Below are 16,793 nucleotides of genomic sequence, written 5' to 3'. Positions count from 1 at the left end.
CGTGTATGTCAATGTACATGTATATGTATGTACGTGTATGTATGTTCATAGGTTCATAGGTTCGTACTAGGCTATCTGCCCTAGGGCATTTATAAGCCTAGCCAGAGTGTGTGTGGCTTTCACCACCTCTTAGGATGAGAATACTACGCCCTTTTATGGTTTAATTTACTGCGCCTCTGTCTAGTAGTGACACAGAGATGACCCCCAGGGTAAACCTACGATCTCCCATTCACTCGTCAAGATTTCTCTTGAATAGAGTCAGTGAGGGGCTCTGCCTAACATGGACTGGGATTCTGTTCCAGAGTGTAGGGAGCCTCTGGGTTATGCATCTGTCCCTCCAGCATGTCCTATTAATTTCTGTGTTGAGGTTTAAGTCTCTTGTTCTCGTGGCTCTGATGGATTTGGATTTTCTGAGGTGGAGCATGTCCATTAAATCCGGATTGGACATGGCCTTGTACGTCAGGCACATATCACCTCTGAGTAGGCGGTATGCGACTGAATAGAGCTGGAGTTTTTTCAGTCGGGCAGCATATGACATATGTTTAAGACCCTTTATCCTCTTGGTGAGGAACTTTTGGGGTCTTTCCAACTACTGCAGGTGTCGGGTGAGATACATCCCAAATGGGGCATTGTACTCAATCATTGGCCTGATAAGAGAAGAGTACAGGGGCACAATGACCTCTCTTGATCTAGATGTGAAACCCTTCATGATAAGGTGGGCAATATAGAAGGTCTTCCTAACCACTTTGGCAATGTGAGTGTCAAATGAGAGGTTACTGTCAACCTGGGTCCCTAGGTCCCTGATTACCTCTTCCGTACTTAATGGATTACCACCTATGTGGTAATTTGTCGGTACCTTGTTTTTCCCAAAGGGTATGACTATACATTTTTTGGCGTTCAGCTTAAGGCCATGGCTCTGGCACCAATTATCCATTTCTATGAGGCCTCTCTGAAGGATGTTTGTGTCCGCTGGAGTATCAATTTTGGCGCCCAGTTTGCAGTCATCTGCGAACCTTGTCAGCCACAATCCTCCTATGTTTGCCTGTACCTCGGAAAAATAAATGCCGAACAAGAGGGGTCCCAGGACTGAGCCCTGTGGGACACCGCTTGTGACTGGCTTAGAGTCTGACATAGCTCCAGCAACTCTGACCCTGTGGGTTCTGTCCTTGAGCCAGTTTGCAACCCATCTTGTGACATATGGGTTTACATTTAAGCTGGTGAGTTTGTCTATGATGCCCAAGTGGGGTATTGTGTCAAAGGCTTTTGCAAGGTCAAGGTAGGCTGTGTGAACTGCCTTACCCTCATCAATGGCCTTAGTGACTGTTTCAAAAAAGTCGACCAAGTTCAAAAGGCAGGATCTGCCCTTGACAAAGCCAAATTGGGTAGGATCCAATGTCTGTAGGTCCCCAATGTCTTTGTTTATGAGTTCCATAATGATCCTCTCCATAGCTTTGCAGACCAGGCTCGTCAAGCTTATGGGGCGGTAATTTCCAGGGTCCGTAGAAGTACCGCCTTTGTGAAGTGGGACCACTGTTGCCGTACACCACTCCTTGGGTATGTATCCTGTAGTAAGGCTAAGATTAAACAGCAGCCTTATGTGTGGGTTTAGTTCCTCTTGGAGTTCATGTAGCACACAGCCTGGGACACCATCTGGTCCCATTGATGCTGTGTTTTTAGCTTTAGAGAGGGCGGCTCTCACCTGGGCATCTGAGATGTTAGGGAGGCTACCCCCTGCTGGGATAGTTATTTCTCCTTTTGGGGGGGAGGGGGAGGAGAAATTTGCACTGAACCTGTCTGGCAGAATGTTGGCAATGTCGGTGGGTTCAGTGTATTTTGTGTCATTTTGGACTAACTCTGAGCATATCTGGGAGTTTCCACCCAGGTTTCTAACATAGCTAAAGAAGGCCTTGTGATTGTCTTTTGTGTGTTTTGCGATTTTTCTCTCAAAGTTGGCCTTGGATGATTTTATGAGTGATCGTAGTTTTTTGCTAGTACTGATCAGAGATGCCTTCCCTTTTAGGGATTTTGCTCTGTCATGTAGTAGCTTCCTCCTCCTGTTGTAAAGTTTGTTTATGGCTGGGGTCCACCAGACCGGGTGCCTGCCTTTGGGGGAATGGGTCTTGGTTTTATTTGGGATTGCATGATCCATGCATTCTTGAAGGTGCCCATAGAAGGCATTTGCAAAGGATTCAGCAGTGTGGGTTGTGGTTTTCACTGGCCCAGGGGCCTTGAAGGATACCACTTCAGTCTTAAGAAGTGTGAAGTTGGCTTTTGAGAAGTTCTTCACTGTGGTCTTTTGTGCAGGGGGTGGGGGCGTGATGTGAATTTCCAGTGAGATTAATTTATGGTCTGATCTTACCAAAGAGGGATATACTTCCGGTGTGGAGCATTTTGTCCCCAAGTTTGTGATGATCAGATCTTGTATATTGTCTCCACTTGTTGGAATGGTGGCTAGTTGTTCCATTGCATTTGAGTTTATGAATTCTAGGAACCTTTGGGCTAGGGTGTTGGGGCTTGAGTAATGTTCCCAGTCTATGTTTGGGTAGTTGAAGTCTCCCAAAATGATGGTATTTGGAGAGACATTCATACTCTCCAGTGTCTTCAGGAAGGCTGTGTGGGGTTCCTGAGTTTGAGAGGGTGGTCTGTAGCATGCTACAAACTGTAAAGCAGTTTTGCCTATGGTTAGTTGCACCTGGATGGTCTCCGATGCTTCGTGTATTGCCACTAACCTGGAGGTGTGGGTATCTTTGATGAAAATGGATACTCCCCCTCCTTTTGTGGTTCGGTCCAAGGTTTGGGGCTGGAAAGCATGATATGAGGTAAAATCTGATAGTGCTGGGATGCTCTCAGGAGCCTTGAACCAGGTTTCAGTCACTGCACAGACATCGATGTTCTCCATACTGAGGAGGGCTTTGAGGGCGTGCATCTTGAGGTTTAGACTTCTGGCATTGAGCAGCACTACCCTTAGTTTTTTTCCACTTGTGGTTTCTAGGGAGGTAGGTTTGTCATTTGAGCCTTGCCTAAAAAAGGCACTATGGGGGTGGCAAGAGCCTTGGCCAATATCCGGAAGCCCAGGGGTGACAGGTGCAAGCCATCCCTTGCGAAGCAGCGTGGCTTGTCAAGCATGTCATCCCAAGCAGAAAGACATTGGATCCCCTTTGAATGACACCAGTAATTAAGCCAATTGTTAAAACTGATCATTTTGTCTTTGTACTGTGGCATCATTCTTGGTGAGGGTAAGATGCTGCTCAGGGTCAGGGTCATACTGGCCTGGGCTACATAATCAGAGAGCTCCTCTATGTCTCTTTTCATGTAGTCCAGGGAGGCACGTCTCAGGTCGTTCACACCGGCATGTACAATGACTGAGTCATATTTGTACTTGCTGTGGAGTGACCTGAGTGCTTGTGTTATGTGGCAGATTCTAGCTCCCGACAGGCAGCTTACTGTGACCTTTTCCTTGTTCAGTCTGGTGAGCAGGATGTCAGTGTGTCTGACTATGGAGTGACCTATTACAAGTGTGTCTGGCATGTTGTTTGGCCTTAAGGGCTGTGACTGTTTAGCACACTGACTTTGTGAACTATGTGTTGCATGTGCTATGTCTTGAGGTGGTGGTTGCTTGGGTGTCTGCTTTGGAGGCCTCTGTTGTTTTGGTAGATTTTTAATCAGCACCTCCGAGTATGTTTTTGTGTGTTTATGTGTTTGGATTGCAGTTGTGATAGTTCTATGTGAGACTGGGTTTGTGGTGTGCGTGGTTACCTTCTCCTCCTGACTGGTCTTGCCAGTACTGAAGTGAGAGAGCTCAGCCTCCAGTTTGGCTATATAGTTGCATCTCTCGCATATATTTGTATTTGTTGGGAGGAGGAGAGGGTTGTCTGTGTACGAGGCAATTGTAACATTGCCTCAAGATTCCCAGATTCACCAGCTGAACAGGAGAGGATGCCAGCAACTGACCCTTCGACATGCTAGAAATAGTGAAAAAGATTGCTGTGTAACTGAGTCAGAAAGGACCTATAGGGAAATGGGTACTCAACAGAATTTAGGTGAATGAAGTACTTTCTTTTGTTTAAGAGTGCTTTACCTGTGAGCCAGAAAAAGTTTAACCTTCTTTAACCGGCGCTGCGCTATGCGCACGATCCCGCAAAGCCGTGCAAACGCGGATTTTAAGCAGTGAACTACAAAACAGCTAGGAATGGTCCCAAACAACCAATTACTACAGCTTCTTGTGCTGAGGTCACTTCCCCCAAGGACAGGTAGGCTGCTCAAGGCTCCCCACTCCCACTGGTGAGCAAAGAAACTTCCTTCTATCCAAGTAAGGTAATGGACAACACAGGAGCTACACCACAGCCCAGAATACAGCAATGCCTGTATACTGGTCTAAACTAGTCGAGGAAGGTGGGAAAACAAGGATTATTTTTTTGTTTTTTTGTTTTTTTGATAGAAACACACAGAAAATGCAGAGACAGTGATAAATTAGTTACACAGGCTAGCACACTTTAGTGGGCAGCCTCCACAGTTAAATTAAACAAACAAACATGCAAACTTTCGATCAAATTCGACTAAATGTAACTTTAAGTGCAGTTTTTAAAATAAATGCAGTAATCAGTAAAAAAACAGTTCAGGCTAGTTCAAAGTAAGCTACAGAAGCTATTTCCAGTGGAAAAAAAGCAAAGATACTTAAATCCAGAAGGTAGTCGCTTTTTCGAGTTCCTTACTGTGTGTGTGTGTGTGTGTGTGTGTGTGTGTGTGTGTGTGTGTGTGTGTGTGTGTGTGTGTGTGTGTGCACATGTTATGCTGTTTAAGGTAGATCAAAATGCTTAACTGCAATGCTGTAGAAGTTTCTGTTTTTTGATTGTCTTATACACAGATTCATGTTTTTAAGGCCTCACTAGTTAATTATGGTAATATTCAGAAACACACGAAGCACTGTGCAATCCTCAATTGAAAGACTGCTGTAGCACTACAGTGGTGCGACTCCTCCTTCTAGTATAACCAATATGGTCTACTGGATAATGCCATATGCACATGTGGCAGTCCTGGGGCAAGTGTTGTTGCTGTTCTCCATAGCTTTACTCCAGGACTGAAATAGTGTGAAATGTAGATTCACAGACAAGTTCTTCTGTACTGTTTTGGAGCAGTGTAGTGAGTAATGAACACAGTAGAGTTATGGTGTACATCCATTGATGTTTATGGCAGCAATGGTCTGTTAGTATGTAATGCGAGGCTGTGTGTGTGTGTGTGTGTGTGTGTGTGTGTGTGCGCGCGCGTGTGTGTGTGTGTGTGTGTGTGTGTTTGTGTGTGTGTGTGTGTGTGTGTGTAGAGAAACATGACTGTAATTGTACTGGGTTATGTGTATATATGTGAGTGCCTTTGTATCTCTCTGACTGCGTATGCATGTTGGGATGTGTTTATATCTTTGACTTTGTAGGTGCCTATGCAATAGCATTGCCTGAGTTAGTAGGAGGAACATGTAACACCACTGCTCCAGATGTGTTTTGTGTTCAATTCAGGGACATGCAAATGAGTTGCTGATGACCTTTTGCTCCATACAACTCTTGCATGTCTCTGAATTACTAGTTAGCTCTATAATATTACTACAGAACAGTGAAGCAGTATTACTGTGGAGCTAACATTTCTGAATACCCCTCTACTGTTGAAAGACTGAAAGTCAGGGGGCAGGTGAATAATGTTGCTAAAGGCAAAGGATTCTACAAAGAAAAATATCTGAGAATGAAATAAGATGGAGTGCTGTCAGTAAGAGAGATGGCTACCACTTTTCATAGTTATCAATAGTTCCTTCTTCCACACAAAAAAGCCATTTTATAATCTCCATAAACCAGTTTAAGCATATAAATCAGTCCAATGTCTACATATCTGCTACTATATTGCTGAAGCATGTGGCTGTGTGATTTGGAACTTACCAACTTTACAAAATACTGCTATGGTTCACATTCTGCATTATATATTCCTTAAATCACAGCAGGTTTTCAGCAGACATCATATCTATAGAGTGACTTTGTTAGTAAATACATGCATAAGAAAGTAGGTTCAGTCTGTCTTGAGTTCACATTTACAATCCCATGCTTTTTAAGATCATAATTTGTAATTTATGTCACAAAACATTAATGCTGATGAAAGTACAGTGAAATCACAGCCCATAATGTTTGACTTTAGCCCTACACTATTCGGTTAGGACTGATGTATAGTTTAGGGGAATATGAATTTTCATTTATTTGGAATGTTATATAATACTTCTTTGCTTCTGTTTTCTGTCACTTGCAATGGTTGTTAAGAGTTCTTTTTCAGATATAATAAGCATGACATTATTCCACCTGAATTGCAAAGCAAGCTATGTTGATAAAGTCCTATTTTTGAGAGGGGAGGCAGTTTTAACATTCTCATATTGGTATGTTGACAACACTTGCTCATTTTCAATGCATACTAAAATTGGAATGATTCTCATATATTGTCTTTGTCAGTAGGATACTTACATTTTATCATGGGTTTGTCTTTGCAGTTAACAGAGTCATGCTTTATATCTGAGATACAGACTTGGTTTGGTAACTAAACATCCATCCCATTAAAGGCTGCTAAAAGCAGATACTGTTTTCAGATAAATACTCAAAAAGGATAATAATTTTCCCATGTTTCATAACTGTAGAAACAGGCTCTTTTTTACTTAAAGTTAAAATAAACTCAAGCTAACATCTTCAATAACTAAAGTTGACAAAATAAAAATCAAGAAATGTTAGTTCACAATAATATAGCTTTTGTTCTTGATGCATTTTACAGTGAAGTAAACGACAGATTGTTTGTGACTAACTACTAACTAAACAGATATGCACAATCCTTTCAATTAATCAATGGCTGAAATCAAGCATACATGACTGATGAAATACTTTCAGTGAGTATGGACTTGCACACTTGAAAACAACATCAAAGTGTAACTCACAATCAATCAGACTGAGTGAAAAATAAAAGCACAGAAAAAGGGACCCCCACCCTCTCATATTTGGTATATTGTTTTATTTATAACAGGATTACACATCTGTAAGTATATAACTATACTGAAGGCTTGCTATGAAGGACAACTATTTAAAAATAAGGCTTGGACTTTATTTACCCCTTTTTGAGACTTTTCAAAAGAGCATTTGTGCTGGTTTCACTGAACTGTAAATCTGCATTAATTGCTAAAAAAATCCATTAGGAAAAACAGACTCCTTGCTTATAATTTGCCAACTGAAGGCAGTGATAAAGAGAAATGGACAAACACTTACATTGATTGTCAACCATAGAACTTGGCATCTTAACACACCTTCCTTATATCACTGGAGAACCTGAGAACATAAACAGTAAGCGTTACAAAAGTAATTCCACTATCAAAAAAAAGCATAATTTGACTACAACATATTGGATTTCATATCAACAGTGTTATCACGATTAAGTTTAAACTGGCAGTCTTTCACTCACAAACAAATGACAAAAGATTTTGCTAATGTGTACAGTGACAGGGTAAAAGTCCCAGCTACCACTTTTTTAACTGGAATCTCTAACTTATTGTTAGGAAAGGTCTGTGGGGCTTGTTTATTTTGACATTCAACATAGCTAAATAAATTGATGATTCTGTCTTTTTCATGCACATCAAGGTATGCTCACATCTGTTGTGTTTGTCAGAACCTTTGTCTCATTATATCCTGCATTAGTCTAGTCGTCATTGTCAGTGAAGATATATTTCCTTACATTACTCATTATTTCTTCCCCTCATACAGACTTATAAGGACCAGTTATTTTCTGTAGTTTTGAAAAACAGAAACTGCTTGCATCTTTATGCATTCAACATACAGCAAACCAATGTCTTTTCTAGGGGCTCCCTTTCATTGCTCTGTCATTCTGTGTGCAGAATTCCACTTGCGTTTCCCTGTTTCTGTGATGTGAACAGTGTACAGTCATACTTGTCTTCTGAACTACCTCTGCTTTATCAGTAGAACTGCATAAATAGCGTCAACCAAGATTGCACTAATAGCTTGTTTAGTGCTGCATTTACTTATTTCTACAAAAACACAGTATACGTAAAACAGCTTAAATTACTACATATTCTAGCTTTCTTTGTATGGGATGATATTATGTTCAGATTTTTCAAAAGAATTAACCAGAAACTGAAATGCTTGTGCTCCTCAAAAGGATTCTTGAACAAGTGCATGACTTTTCATTTCTTCATACTGAACCATAGTTGCTATGGTTGTACATACAGACTCTAGGCAAGATGATTTGCATTTGCTGCTTCTACAAACAGAAGTTGGCACACATATCCTCCTTGTTTTCCACAATACAGTTCCTAAAATTATACATACAATTCCTAAAAATACTATAAATTTATCCAGCATCCATCTGCTTGTCCAGCACCAAATACTATTCTAGACAACTATGCTCCCAATCGGTTATTATGATCCAGTGACCAAAAACTCCTCTCTCTCCACAAACCTATCAAATCTTCTGGGCATAATCTGTACTCATTACCATGTTGCTAAGTCCAGAAACACCTTATCTGTATCTATCAGATCAATACCCATCCTCCAGTCCTTTAAAACTAATCTCAAGGATTTCCTAGACAAAATCTGTCGCTGTTCTTACTCAATCCTAAGATGAACTATATCCTTAAATACAAACAAGTACCTAGTCATACCTCTTTACTCTCCCTTCTTCAGTCACTTCCTTACTTCAATCAATTTATCTCCCCTGAATCTCTTTCTAAATATGCCATAACCCTGTTTATTTCTCTAACTCCATACTGCAATTCCTGTTTGTATTGCACTAACTTAACTTTATTTTTTCAATAAAGTAGCCAAAATTTCTCTGAATATTAAATCATTGTCATATACATTTTAAATATTCTTAACTAAGGTTTCATATGATGTCTAATTTGGTATAATTATTTAAACTGTAGCTGTTTTTATATTATTTCTGAAGACTGTAAAATTATTGTTCTTAAAACTACTTTGTATTACTTTGGAGTTTTTCTCTCCAGGTCCCTGCTGAAAATGGGCACCAACCTAGATGGACTTTCCTGGTAATCAAATGCCAATAAATAAAGACATCAAAGAATTCTGTCTGTAAAAGAAATACTTCTGGAATCCCTCTGGAAAACCCTACTGTTCTAGTTGGGAAACATTTACGGCTCGCCTCTGCTTCCTATCATTCATTTGGTTTCTAACTTAACTACTAATTTTTAACTAACTATAAGGCTGACCAGCAAATTGACCAGATTTCTATATATTACTGTGCCTTATAAATTCAGTGAACTTTTATTGTTACCTACTGGTTAATATCATAGCATCTGTATTATTCAGTTAGATAATTCCATCCATGTGTTTGACAAGCATTTTTGCTGAAAAACTGTCACCATGTAATTTGTACTACTGTGCTCTCTAAGTCGCAGTCATATTTTTCTTTGAAGATCATCTTTATACTTTCCCAAGCTACATCTGCTCATGTGAAAAATGCTAGACTATTACATCCCAGTCCTACATTGTTCCAGTTTGGTATCAGCTATCTTTCTCTTGTCATTTAAAACAGCCTCAGTATTGCTACTCATCAATGTCTTCTTGTGAATAGGCTTGCCACCTTTTCAAATGCCCAAAGTGGGACAATTTTGGTACAAACATCAGATTTTGCAGGCCGAAACATACCTACGGCCAGTACAAAGGACAGAACTTCACTTTTTTGCCTAAATAAAAGCTCATTCTTGTAGCATTTCAGTTGCTTATTCTGTTTCTTATAACACTTAGATGTTTCAGATACAGAATAACTGTTTTATGCAACTATTACATAAAATATAGGAAATAATTTTGTCCTAAAATCTCAGGACATTTGCCATTTTTATAACTTTTTTGCAGGACACAACTCCCCAAAGAGGGACTGTCCCTCGCAAAGTGGGACAGGTGGTAACCCTGCTTGTGAAAGATGCAAATACCTAGCCAAATTCAAGGCCACACTCTCATAAAACAAACAGATCCTGTGGGCATCATTCATCTACACCACACTCTGTACATACTCACACTGAATTAACATATGCTGAGGCATTAAAAAAATCCTTCGCCAAACTGCAATGGACAAACTGCAACAGTGATAAGTGTCAACACAGCTGAGAGTCACCTGGAAATAGCACATCCTAGACCAATTAAAAGCAGTCTTCAAACACAAACATTGATTGATAACGCCATAGTTAAGCACATGTATTATATGCCTAAGAATCTGGACAAAAGCAGGGTGAAAGTAAGCTTTCTTTCAGGGGCCAAGGCTGCCGATGTTACACATGCTACAAAAGGTTATCAGCCTGGAGATAACTTTTGAACTTATATTTGCTGCCATCTAGTGGAATTTGTTGACTATACATTGATGTTGATTTATATTATATACAATTTGGTGCTTTAGAAAAGTCAGGCAAGTACATATTAAGATTGAAGTATGTTTTCAGATGTAACGATCTGGCAGATTTATTAGAATAAATGTATATGCTAAAAATGTTGTGTATGTGAAATATATATGTATTTTAAAAAGTGAGATTTCTATCTGTATAATAAATGTTTAAAATACTGTTCTCTTTAATACAATGAATTAATCATAATGCCTGGCAGAGGATTAAGGATATAAGCTGTTCTGTTAACAAACTGCATCCTGTAGTCTTTGGTACATGGTTTGATTCTTTTCATCTCCATCTGCCTACTTTTTGACTCTAAGAAGTCACTAAACCAGACAGTGCTGCCGGGTCACCCCTGAAGAGGGACACTTGTGTGCAGTGGGCTTACCTGTTTAACAAATGTGTAAAATAAAAGTAATCACAAGCTAGTACAGATTAAACAATAATTGTGACAATAACAATGATATATACAATAAGAACAATGGCAATATTTAAATTATTTCCCTAATGAAGATTTGAAATAACTAGCTGAAATTTCTTCTTCTGCCATTTTCAGAGACTGTGGTCATTAAGTCACTGTCTAACCTGTGCAGAAAAATAAAACAATCTTACATAAACAGAGTACTGGTTGAGTAGAACTTTCACTGATCTTTCTAACATGCACCTGTATAGATTGACTGCTGTATTTGTTTGGCTAAACATGTTTGCTACCACAGGTTTGAGAGACAAGTTCAGTTATTAGACAGCAGCTCCTTTGCTGCTAAGAACTGACAAAAATGTAAACCACAATGTAGCATGGCAGCACCCCCAAGTAATATTCCTTATGCTTAAGATCATACATAGGGACAGGGACCAAATAGGTCCACAGGTGTTTACTAAGCTAATGACCACTGGGGATGTAAAAGCCTAGCCAAGTATCCCAGTTGTACCTTGCAAGTTTATGTGCCTTAAAGATTATTTTAATGGGTTTATGGAAGTTGGAGAAAGATTTACAGGCTGCCTCTTTCTATTACAGACATAAGTGCTTGACCCAGGGTGTACTTCTGATTACTCCTACATTGGTCCAGATTTCTCTTGAGCAGGGTTAGAGATAAGCTCTGCTTCACATGGATGGGAAGCCTGTTCCAGAGAACGGGAATTCTTTGAGACAAATACCCATCCCTCCAATGTCTCATATTTATGTTGTAAACAAAGATCAGATCCCAAGATCATGTAATTCTGATGCTATTCATTTTGTGAATGTGCAAAAGATCCATCAAGGTAGGATCCAAAGAGCCTTGTATGCCAGGCAAAGATTGCCTCTCAGTAGTCTGTAGGAAACAGAGTATGGAGATAGAGCTTTGTGTTGATCTGCATATGACATGCTGTTTACACCCTGTATTCTTTTTGTGAGGAACCTATGTGGATGTTAATCTCAAACACTGGGACTGGGTTATGTTAATATTGACTGGAACCAATGCACAGCACAGTCCAACCCCATCCCTGTTAACCTACATGGATTCTCTCAGATAATATCATCTACCACACGTACAGGTAACAATAACCAAAAAGAGAGTATACTAGACTAGATACTCACCAACAGTCATCCCTAGAACTATATGTCTGGAACTCTCCCTAATGATCTTAGTGATCACCTGCTCACATACATCATGAAAGACAAAATTAATTGTACAAGCTTACCTATTTATAGTTCTATCAGATCCAAGAAAAACTTTGACCCAACTAAATTTCAACTTGAACTCAAATCATGTAACTGGACAAAACTAAAGTTCCTTCCCCTTGATGAGGCAGTGTCATCATTTAACAATTCATTCCTTACTATACTTGACTCGCATGCCCCTAAACGCTCAATAAGAATTAAAACTCAGCTAGCACCCTGACTAACAACAGACACCAAAACCAAAATAACAACTAGAGACAAAGCGTGGGATAAATGGCGCACTACCAAACTACCCCTAGATCGTATCAAATTCCAACAACTTAGAAATGAGACTAAAAAAGCCATCATACTAGATAAGAAAAATTACTTCTACAATCTGCAACATAAACATCAGAATAACCCTCAAAAGTACTGGGCAGGCATAAATAAACTTCTCCAACCAGGCAAATCCACTACTCCGACTCCAGGAACATTATCTGATAAGAGCCAAGAAGATATAGCCAATTAATTCAATACTTTCTTCACAGAAACCATCCAGTCATTAGCTAACCAACTTTCTCCTCCCCACACTTCTATAAACACTATACCCGACTCACCACTCTCTTTTAACTTCCAGCCAGTGTCCACATCCTTTATCAGATCCCTTTTGAAAAAACTGAAGCCAACCACCCTTTCAGCCGATCTTCTGCCAGCTGAATACCTGCAAATTGCTGCAGATGTCGTAGCCTACCCTATCTCAATCCTAATTAACAGAACCATAACCAAGGCCTCAATCCCTCAATTTGGAAAATATCCTATGTTATTCCACTCCACAAAGGAGGTTCATCCACAGAACTATCCAACTATAGACCTATAGCCATACTATCACCACTTGCCAAAATTATGGAAAAGTGCATGCACAACCAACTAATGCTCTATCTATCCCAAAATAAACTACTCACAGACTCTCAACATGGATTCAGACCCCATCATAGTACAACCACTGCCCTCCTCTCTTTTACTGAAAACATTAATCTTAACCGAATAATAAAAAATATCCTCCGCTCTCTTCCTGGACCTATCGAAGCCTTTGATATGGTAAACCATCAGTTACTTCTATATACTTTAAAAACCCTGTATCTAGATACTCCAGCCCTTGACTGGTTTCAAGCTTACCTCACTGGCAGACAACAAGCAGTAATGTGGCAAAACAAGCTCTCCTGCCTACTACCAAATACCATAGGAGTTCCTCAAGGTTCCATATTAGGACCTCTCCTCTTTTCAGTCTTCATAAACGACATCCAAACAGTCATCCCTGAAGCCACCTGCATTCAATATGCAGATGACTCAACTATAATATGTTCCAATGCCTCTCTTGCAAATCTACTAACTACCACCCAACATAGCTTCACCAAAGTCGAAAACTGGCTTGCCAACCATCTCCTGATCTTAAATCCAAACAAAACCAAGTTACTTCTCTTCTACCCAACCAATAGATCTCCGACTGAAAACTTCACTGTAAAATCCAATAATGGGACCATCATCTCCCCAGACACCTATACAAAGCTATTAGGAGTAAACATTGACAATAAACTCAGATTTGATATACATATCAACCAAGCCATTAAGTCAGTCAACAAGAAACTTGGGACCCTATATAGAATTAAAGCCTTCCTTACCCGAATGCCAGGGCAGCCACAGCCCGTTCACACCTTCTCTCTACCCTACTATATGCCTCTCCTGTCCTCACTCACCTTAACAAATCTGATCTGGCCAAGCTCTCATCCTGCTATAATCACATTGCCAGGTTCGTTACAGGCCTACCCTACAGAACACACCACTGTACTAACCTGAAAAGCTTGGATGGATAGAATTCCCACACCTTCTTCACCAGTCCCAACTCATAGAGGCCTTCAAAATCCTTAAACAACCTGAGAATACCCCAGCACTAAAAAACTTAATGACTCCCTACTCCAATCTAAGCTGCCTTCGCTCAGCAAACAGACTCCTTGTCCAAACAACTAAATCTCTCAACCTAGGTGGTGACGCTATTTGCCAACACCACTGGTAAAATATGGAACTCTCTCCCAAATAACATCACGCTTGCAACTTCTCTAAGTCAATTCAAAATAGTCTAAAACTCCACTTCAAGTCACACTGGCTATGTCCTTGCTCAAACCCAGACTAGCTCTGTGCCATTAACTAAAACATAAACAACTAGCTAAGATGATAAGTACTTTGTATACTGTGATAAAGAAATATGTATCCTGTCTAACTCTATGTCATTATACTGCCTACCGTCCTTGCTAATATGTTATTAATGTTACATTTGTAGTAATCTCAGAAATAGTAATGGCAGTCTTGTACTTGTATGTAAATAGCCTATGTTTTTGTTAAGTTCTTTCAGCTCATTTACTGTACCTAATTATCAATGTAACTCTGTTGGACACTGAGTTTTAAGCCGTGGCTTTGGTACTTTGTCTGTGTTAGTCCTTCCTATAGTATGTTCCTGTCTTGGGGGATTCTAAGACTAATGTTAGTTTGCAATCATCTGTAAACTTGATCTGTCAGAGGTTCTTGACATTAGCCTTGACTTTCGAGAAGTAGATGCCAAAAAGTAGCGTACCCAGCACAGAGTCCTGAGGGACTTCTCTAGTGATTGGCCTCTGTGTGGAGGAGGTTTCCCCTATCTTAACTTTCTTGATCCTATTTGAGAGCCAGCTGGCTATCCAGCACAAAACATAAGGGTTTATGCCTATATCAGTGAGCTTGTTTACAAAGCCCAGTTTGGGTATTGTATTAAATGCTATCCAGCACATAACATAGGGGTTTATGCCTATATCAGTGAGCTTGTTTACAAAGCTCAGTTTGGGTATTGCATTAAATGCTATCCAGCACATAACATAGGGGTTTATGCCTATATCAGTGAGCTTGTTTACAAAGCTCAGTTTGGGTATTGTATTAAATGCTTTAGACATTGCCTTTGAGACCTCCTCAAAGAAGTCCACCAGGCTGAGTAGGCGTGATCTGCCCTCAATGAAACCAAACTAGATTGGATGCAGTGTTTGAAGGATGACCGTTGCATTTCTGTGGAACAAAGCCTGTTTAGAGGCTATGGTTAAACAGTGACTCCAGGGGCCCAGCAGGTCACATTTCAGACTGTTTAGGAGGCATCCTAGGATATTATCAGAGCTCATCAGTGCAATGTTTTTGGCAGTAAAGGGAGCATCTAGGACTTGCCCCCTCATGATAGCTGGGAGGAGTTTGTTTGGTCATATTTCCTAAGGCATAGTCAGGGGAGATAGGGGGATAAAACTGGAGCTGAATATGTTGGCCAGTAGATTTGCTGTATCTTCTGGGTCCAAGTAGGTGGCTCCATTTACAATCAGTTCTGCATACTGCTTTGTGTTGAATTTGAGGTTTTGCTCATAGCTAAAGAAAGCCTTGTGGTTGTCCTTTGCCTGTGAAGCTATGTATACCTCAAATCTGGTTTTAGTAGACTTAATTTGACCTTTTACTTGTTTGTTTAGATTGACGAGAGTGTTTTTATCATGAGTATAACACTTTCTAATTTTGGCTCTGACATTTTTTTTTCTTGAACAACTTGTTTATGTTTAGATTCCACAAGGGTGGTTTTATTTTTTGAATCAGTTCTGGGCTTATTTCTTGTATGCGCAGGTGTCTCTATGCACTTCTTCACATGATTGTACAGGGTTACATAGGCAACTGTGTTCTCAGGGTTTGGGGAGGGCTTTACATTTTCACAGATTATCATTTAGTAGAAGGAAGTTTGCCTTAGAACAGTTCCAAAATGTTATGGGTTTAACCAGAGTCACATAACTGATTTTTATTACAAAGGAGACAGCTTTGTGGTCTGACCTTTCTAGAAAGGACACTACACTAGGGGGTTACAGCATCCTCTGAAGTCTGTGAGTACTAGGTCAAGTGTGTTTGGACCCTTAGTGGGTGCATGGACTATCTGGCCCAAGTTGTTTGTGTTTACAAGGGTCCATGAATCTCTGGGCCTGTAAATTTGGGCTTGTGCAAATATAAAACAGCAAAAACTAAACTCAGCAAAAAGAAAGGAAACGCAAGGATGTAGCAAATCAATTTATTACCAATCCAAGTGTATGTTAGCGCTTTCAGATGCACAAATGTGCAACCTTCATCAGACAAACCATCAAATTAATCAAAGGTTTAAAAAACATTTCAATGACATCATCATTACCTAATTGTGTATTAAAATATAATTTAAAGCAACAACTCACCCCTTACCATAAATAGTATATATAACATGCAATACATGCAATATAAAACAAGTTTAAATATATGTTTTATATGTAAAAATCCCATTCAGATAAAATTATAGAAGTTACAGATGTACATCAACAATATATATATATATATATATATATATATATATATATATATATATATATATATATATATATATATATATATATATACACAAACTTAAAATATATATAAAATATATATCTAAATTCAACATCTCTCCAGGGACTTTAATTTAAGTAAACACTTCAAAGAACATAATTCATTTAATCCAGGAAACATATAAGCATTAGTTAACAGTTGCCACCACAATTCTCTTTGTTCTAATTTCAAAGACCAAGGGCCACCCCTGGGATTAACCTTAACCTGCTCAATGACCAAAAATAAAAATAAATCGATTTGCTACATCCTTGCCTTTCCTTTCTTTTGGCTTGTGCAAGTATCCCA

The sequence above is a fragment of the Protopterus annectens genome, chromosome 7.part0 (assembly GCF_019279795.1).
Source record: "Protopterus annectens isolate FY-2018-M chromosome 7.part0, PAN1.0, whole genome shotgun sequence".
Taxonomy (NCBI): Eukaryota; Metazoa; Chordata; order Ceratodontiformes; family Protopteridae; genus Protopterus; species Protopterus annectens.
The sequence above is the reverse complement of the archived record's forward strand: the minus strand, read 5'-3'. Positions refer to the sequence as shown.